Source organism: Cupressus sempervirens, chromosome 6 (genome assembly GCF_028749045.1).
Source record: "Cupressus sempervirens isolate cs-2001-9-10 chromosome 6, ASM2874904v1, whole genome shotgun sequence".
NCBI lineage: Eukaryota > Viridiplantae > Streptophyta > Pinopsida > Cupressales > Cupressaceae > Cupressus > Cupressus sempervirens.
The window spans coordinates 38,901,254-38,909,794 of NC_143123.1; positions in this window are offsets into that span (position 1 = coordinate 38,901,254).

Genomic DNA, 8,541 nt, shown 5'->3' on the forward strand with positions numbered 1-8,541 from the left:
TATCTAGCTATGGGGGAGAAACAATCATAAACTCCATCATTTCTTTATTGGTGTTATATGTTGGATATATCCTACTCGATGCAGGTTCTTTAAAGAATATGTTGGAAATGACCTTTAAAGAATATGGACTATGATCCAATAAGATGGATGCCAAGAATCTTGATTTTGTTGCAATCAATCAACCTAGTTAAGGAATATCCATGCGTCCTTTACATTATGTTCTCCAACATGGAGAAGGATGTCACTAACAATGGGGGAAGTTAGCCTTGACCTTGTTTGTATATTCGACAAAGTGTCCCACCTATCCTCCAAAACCAATTAAAATGTGTTCATTATTAAATCTGAATCTATTTGAGGTTATGCTCAAAAAGCAGTCAAAGATTAGTTTTTTCCAATAATATAAGTATCTAATGTAAAATATTATGTAATGTAATAAATATTATGACAAGTGTTGTGATAGAGTGTGAACTAGATTGATTTCATTAGCTCATAAACCATTGTAGTCTTTTCTAATTAGGGATGTAACATACTCATGAACAAAACTCCCCTTTCCCAAAACCCCACTTCCATGAGCTCTACTGCTCAACATCCCTACTACAAAAATACCATCCCAATAAATAATGGTAGGCATAGCAATGTCTTCCTTAGTTGCTACATACATCACATTTTTCATCATTACTCTTGTTGATGCTGTGATTTTCATTTCACTCTTGTTAACCTCTATTCTTGAGTCATATTTGGCTATGCTAATTATAACCCCCTTCTTATTGGGGCACACAAGTTTTCTTTGGCTATGAAGACCAACTTACAAGTCTTATCTTTTTTCCCATTTTGACCACAAATGCAACTTCCTCAAGAAGTTTTGGTTATGTCTTAGGAAAGAGTGCTCTACCTGCTTTGCAAGTGCCAAGATCATCCCAAATCCCTTGGTAGTTGAATACTTCACACTTGTGTCCATTGCATGCTACAGATGTTGGTGGAGCACATGTTAAATGGATCCTGCACGACAAAATGATCACAAGAATTGTGCTTCTCAATCCCTCCACCTCATATCTTTACTTTATGATATAGAAAATTCATGCATTGGTATGCTATATATTATAGAGTTTGGGTGTTTGTGACAATATAAAGTAGAGATATAAAAAGAATACACTTGTACTGGTCTAATTATCTAAAAGATTGCATACTTATTAGACATCAATTCACAGGTGGAAGTACTTTTAAAAATATGTATATGTCATATCCAAGCTACAAGAAATGCATGAAAAGATATCATTTTTGTGTATGAAGATTCATATGGTTAGATAAACTAATAATAATGTGTCAACAAATTTAAGTCACAAGGTATTTGAATCGCTAGCAGGATTGGACTGAGAAGTCACAATTTATTCCATTGAATCGAGATGTCATAACAGATTATACACTTTGGTAGTAATTTTTTATTATATTTGTTCATTATTTATATAGGGTCGATGAATTTGATAAAATTTTCAATGTGTCAATGTGGTGCTGACCCTATAGCAATGGTGACCTCACGTATAGAGAGTAATCCTGGGTGTAAGCTTTTGTGTTTTCCAAATAAAAGAAAGACTATTGTACTAATCTTTTATATGTTTATTTTTATATTATTATTGTGGCAATCACTAATGTAGTTTCAAAATGTAGGGGGGCAATAGTTGTAATTTTATTTAGTGGATCAATAATGGCTCATCTACATACACTAACATCAAAATCTATAGAAGAAGAAAGGATTGCAAGTTATACATAGTTTAGGAGACTGCTACTAGGGAGATTGGTTACATGTCAAAAGCCAAAATCACATTTCAACATAGGCTTAATTATGTTCTAGTTGTTATAAACAAACTATTGGTTATGGTGATTCTGATTTTAGTAATGAAATGACCATTTTGTTGTTTTGAACTTAATTATGATTATATGGAGACTAAATCTTTTATGATTTTATAATGTCCCGTATCAGGATGCTAATTTAATAATTCCAATTTCTCCCAAGACTATTGTAAATTTATTGATATATATTTCTTCCATATTTGAATGATGACTTTACAATGTTAGTATTGTGTGTGTGTGTGTGTGTGTGTGTGTGTGTGTGTGTGTGTGTGTGTGTGTGTGTGTGTGTGTGTGTGTGTGTGTGTGTGTGTGTGTGTGTGTCTGTGTGTGTGTGTGTGTGTGTGTGTGTGTAGTTTTTCACTCTTAGAGTCATGTCTTTTCATAATAATATAATTATTATATATTTATATTAATAAATTTAATTATCTTAATTAATATAATAACATATATTATATTAATAATAGGAATTATATTTATTATCAATATTCATAATATTTTTAAATATTATTGCATAAGATATTTACTTTATATATTTTTAATAATATGTTCAATTCTCATATTTTAAAAGTACTATATTATGCAATATATTTAGAATGATTATAATAAATCATAACTATATTATTATTATTATATCCTTCTCGAGGTGCCATCATTGCATATTTATGTGAGTCTAAGAGGTGTGAGGAAATGATTTGAGGTTCTTGATCTACCTCATTTTTACTTCCATTTCCTCTCTGTAATTTTCATGATTTTAATTATAATTATATTTAGTCTACTTCTATTTTGTTTTTCTAACATGTAAATGAACGACATTTTTTTTTCAAAATGGAAAATGTTTACATTGAAGATTGCTACCACTGTAGAAAGCCTCTCGGCTTAATAAATCATAACTATATTATTATTATTTTATATACATTATTGATCATTTTAATATTATGAACTTTATAACTAATAGTTATTTATTATTAAATCATATTTCATGGTGGGGATATTACAATCCTCCTCTCTCGAATTCAGTTTTCCTTAAGAAAAGAATATTCATACACAACATTTCTAATAGATCTAACATACCCAACACATAGTTAAGACCTAAAATACATCTTAATGGATAAAAATACATAGTAGACACATTAATGCATGAAAATACAAAGTGGACACGTGAAAAAATGAAGAAGACATGTAAATGCATGAATGCATGAAGAAGACACAATGTAGACACATAATACACGCTTTCTTGATTAACGCCTTTCTCTTGTCAAGAAGATGTCAAGAAGATGATTTTCTTATTTGATTAAATCATGCAACTACAAGTTTTCATTAGTACATACATGCATATATAAGTTTCAAGAAAATGTGAATCATGATAAATTACTCCATGTCAACCTAAAAAGATGGAAGGACTTGATGTTATCAAAGTTGCCTAGATGCCAAATGTACAAATGGATTCCTTCAAACTTTGCAGGTCCAAGTCTGCATCACAAAAGATTATAGATTGTTGACCCCTACCCTATCTTGGGACAAAGATCCAATAGCTTGAACTTAGACAAGACCCTCCTTAGTAATATCATTGCCTTCTCTTATTGGCCATATAGGGAGTAACATTGATTCTTATATGTCTGGTCATATTATTATTTCAAATGAATGAATGATAGAGTATATGTTATCCAAGTTGCCTAGATGCCAAATGTGCAAATAGATTTCCTCAAAGTTTATGGGTCCAAGTCTGCATTGCAAACGATTGCAGATCTCTAACCCCTACCCTATCTTGGGACAAAGATCCAATTGGTTGGACTTAGACAAGCCCCTCCTTGGTAGCATCATACTACTCCATTCATAAAATAATTTATTTCTAGTAAATATTTGTAATTATGCTAATATTAAGAATGGGTTCTTTATTTGACAATAGTATAGAAATTACCTATATTCCCCTTATTAAACATTGCTATGATTTAGAAAGTAATTATATATTCAATAATAGTTATGGTACTAATTTTCTGGATTAGATTGTGTAAAGATTATTTTCCATCAACATTTTAAATCACACTACATGATCCAACTTACATTGTTTTACACCTCTTGCTCTCTCATCCTGATGATGGATCATGTAGTGTGATTTGAAACGTTGATGGAAAAAAAAATTACACAATCTAATCCTAAAACTTAGTACCATAACTATCATGGATTGTGGAAATCCAATCACATTAATATTCAATAATAATTCAACATAATAGTATTTTATCATTCAATAAATTAAATGAATATCTAATTTAAATGTGTGCTTTGATTATATATACATATATTCAACTTACTATAAATACATACATTCAACTTACTATCTATATATTTTTCATTTCCAAACATAATTTATCTTTATCATTACCAAAAATAATCTAGAATTCACTTAAATGACATATTCATAAAATAGACAAATAGTACTTACCTCAATATTACCTTCTTCATCCCAACAATCCATGGAAATACTTTATATTCTAGATAGCTTAGCACTTTCTTTTATTTCCTTGCATTATGTTATCTCCATTTTCTTTTATATCTCTTCTAAGTCTTAGGTCTCGGTCCCACTATCTTCCTTCAATTGTCAAACTTGTTTTAAATCTCAGTTTACTTGTTCATTAAAAGATGGTGTTCTTTTTTATAGATGAGGCACTCCATAGTAGGCATGGAATGCATCTCCAGTCACTAGAGAACAAAATAAATTATATTGGTTACATGTGTGTAGTAGTGTCTACCATAACATTGATTGAGGATATCAAAAATGAATAGATCTCAATGATGGATGTATACTTTTGAATAACCTTGGCACCAGGCCTAGACAATATCATTATATTTCCTTTTGATAATAATTTATATACTTTTATCCACTGCTCCATCTACTTTATTCAATGTGTTTTTCCCTAATTTGTTTCTAGATTTGGCCTCAATGTTGACTGCCTTGTTCAGTGCTCACTTTTAGTTTCATTGCCTCATCATTTTTTATTATATAATTCTAGTAATAATGAGTGTGCAAACTATATTGATGAATCATGCATCAAGAGTATGGTCTATGATTCAAATTCTAATTTCTTGAGATTCTAATTCCCATTTACATCACAAATATATGAAATGTCATTATAGTTCATTTATATGTAAATCTTCAATGCTTGTTGCACTCAAACCAGGGTGATTGTTTGACTAGTATTATGTATTCTTATTATTCACTAAATGCAAATGCAAATAGCATCATATCTATCAATCTCCCTGTGGCTTTAGTCGGTGATTGAGTATACTTTGTTATCAAAAATCTCATATTTCCAATTCATTTGCTAAATATAAGATTATGTCTTCTAAGTGGGTTAAAAACTAAATTTTTCTCTTTCTATTTTTAGGATGACAAGATCATAGCTCTGATACCATTTGTAATGTTCCATGTTAGGACATTAATTTAATAATGGGTGATCCCACAATAATGGGTTCCACTTTTTGACCAATTTTGACACTGAAATCAATATTTTTGCAACAAACGTCACGTTTAAGTGACTATATCTCCAAAACTATAAATAATTTCAAGATGACATAAACTAGTGATTTTGAGTACTTTGTTCCTACTTTGTAACCATATTTTTTAATCTTAAAAAAAATTTATTTATGTCAATTTTTTTTATCTCCTCCGAAAAGTGGTATATAATAAAATTTAATATTTTAAAAAGTGACAATCCGTTTAACACACATAACTTTTTTTCTAGAAATGATAATGAAGTAATTCTTTTGGCGCTGGATTTGTAACATCAATATCTAGTGTCTGTATTTGGTTTGATTTATTTTTGTTGAATATTGTATAGTTTATGAAGTTTTGAAGTGACATGAACCGTAATTCAGACATACGTTCCGTTTGACACAGATAATTTGAAGTCAATTTATCATAAACCATTTTTTTTTTTTTGAATAGAAAGGTATCTCAATAAGACAGTGCCTCCATATTTTTCAAAAAAAATTTGACCTAATTTACTAATTTTCTCAAGGTGTCAAATTCGGTTGATGTTCAATCGGTAATGAACCTATAATGAGTTAAACTCATATTTGAAAGTCTTAATGATTAAATTATGTAATAAAATTATAGTCGTTGGAAAGCTTGCTCCAAGCAGCACATTTTGAAATTTTTTATTTTACAGTAGAAGATCATTCTCCTACAATTATGGCAGTCAAAAGAGCAAAAAAAATGAAAAAAGAAAAAAAGGTTAAAATTTTTGTGATTTTGCATGTTCATGCGAACATGGTGTTCGCGCGAACACGTTTACCATGTTTGCGTGAACGTATGTTTGCGCGAACATGCAAATCATGTTTGTGCGAACATATATATCACATATGTTCGCGCGAACATATGAAATATGTTCACGCGAACATAATTTAAAAAAAAGTTCACGCGAACACAATAAGTGTGTTCGCGCGAACATGTGGTAAACTCAATTTCTCATTTTGCAATTTTTTTCATTTTTGTTCGTCCCACTAAAGTGGAACCCATTATTGTGGGTTCACCCTAATTTCAATTTCTCCTTAGACTATTGTAAATTCATTTAATTTTTTTTTTTCATATCTGAATGATGATTTTACAATGTTAATATCCTATATATATAATTTTTCACTCTTAGAGTCACATCCTTTGATAATAATAATTATATCATATTAATAATAATATAATTATTATATATTTATATTAATAAGTTTGGTCATATTAAAATTAATATCATAACATATATTTTATTAATAATAGATATTATATCTCTTATTAATATTAATAATATTTTTTATTAGTATTGCATAAGATACTTTATATATTATTAATAATATATTTAGTTTTCATATTTTAAAAGTAATAAATTATGCAATATTCTGAATTATTATAATAAATATTAAAGTCTATATTATTATTTGTATTAGTATTATTTTATAGACATTATTGATCATTTTAATATTATGAACTTTATAACTAATAGCTATTTATTATTAAATTATATTTCATGGTGGGGATATCACAAATTTTACTAGTTTCACAAGTATTTAATTGTGTATAAAATGTTTATGATTATATCAATTCATTTTTAAAATGTTAAAATAAATTAGTTTCTTATTAACTTCAATGAGTAAAATATAAAGAAAATAAATTGATTTCTTCACAATAATTGAAATAATAAACCAAATAATAATATATTAATACAAATGAAACATTCAAAACTATTAAAAAACACAAACTTAACCTTATTTCAATTCCAATTTTGTACAACCAAACAAGGGATTAACACATTCCCAATTAATTCTAGGTGAACCAAACAAGATTGGGATTGTCATTTTCTATTCCCATTGCCCATTCTCATTCTTATTCTCATTTCCATTCTAATTTTTAATTCCTATGTTGACAAACAAATGGACCCTTACTTCTTACTAGTTTTCCAAGTGTTTTCTTGTGTTGTATGCTCTTTGGAAAGGTAATTTTTATTGAAGCATCCTCATTGTGTGGGTTTTTGGCTCCTTGTTTGGTTTGGTGGGGAGGTCTCATGGTGCTGATTTTTTTTCACCAAGGGACTTTATTGATTTCAGCCCATCTCTCTTCTTCACCATCTTCAGGCTACTTTTTCTCAGGTTGAGGGTTGGTTTCATTTGCCTTTCTTTATGGTGGGAGGCTGGCTCATTTTGTTGGTAGATTTGGTGGAGGGTTCTAATTTTATTTTGTTAAAAGGATTTGATGATGTCACTGTTAGAGTAATTAATTGTTTTCACTTATTAATTAAATCACTTTGATTTAATTAATCAAGTTACCTATTACTCTAGTTTGCTTAAGCTATCTTGTAGGTACATATAATTAATATTTTATTAATTATAATGTGCAACCCTAGCTTTTTTAGGCTTTAGGTTACCCTTTTCGGGTTTTGATCTCCTTTATAAGGATTGATCTCTTTGTAATTATCAAGATCCGTTGAATAATATTTTTTTCGTCTGAGTTTTTCAGATCAAACCCTTGCCTCTTCTTGTCTTTTTCTTCTTTGTGACAAGTTTTTTGCATGCAAGTTTTCTTGGGCTTCATGGATTTGTTATGCACTTTTTCTCAAATCCTACATGGTGTCAGAGCCGGATTTTCTATAGCTTGTTTGGTGTTTCAAGAAAAAGGGAGAACGAGGATTTGGCAGATCAGATCTAGTATTTTTTTAGGTTTTTCTAAGAAAATAGGGGGGGTCACTAATTTTTGGAGCAGTTTGAGGCTAAACGAACACTGCTATTAGATTCAGAAGGTCGTTTATAGTCAAGATTCATGTAAAATATTTATTTTTTGGCTTCTATAGCATTAGGCAAAAAAAATTTGCCCCCCGGGAGGCCATATGAACACGATTTTTGAGATTTTTTTTAAAAAGTATAAAAAAGTGGCTGCAGGCATCGTTGCCCAACTGCCACCACCATGCCGCCACCGTGCGGCCCACGTGCCACTACCGCTGGCAGCAGCATTGCGGAGCCACTATGGTGCCACCCACCAGCCTCTACCGCTCCACAGCCACCCCGACGCCACCCGTCCTCCTCCTCCACCACAGCGTCTTCAGCCCCTATAGCCACTTCCACCAGCGACCGTCATCCTCCTATGGCCTTGCCTATTCAGTAGCCCATGTGGCTTTTTCCAACCAGTCAGCACCGTTCAGTGGGTGAAATGTGGCC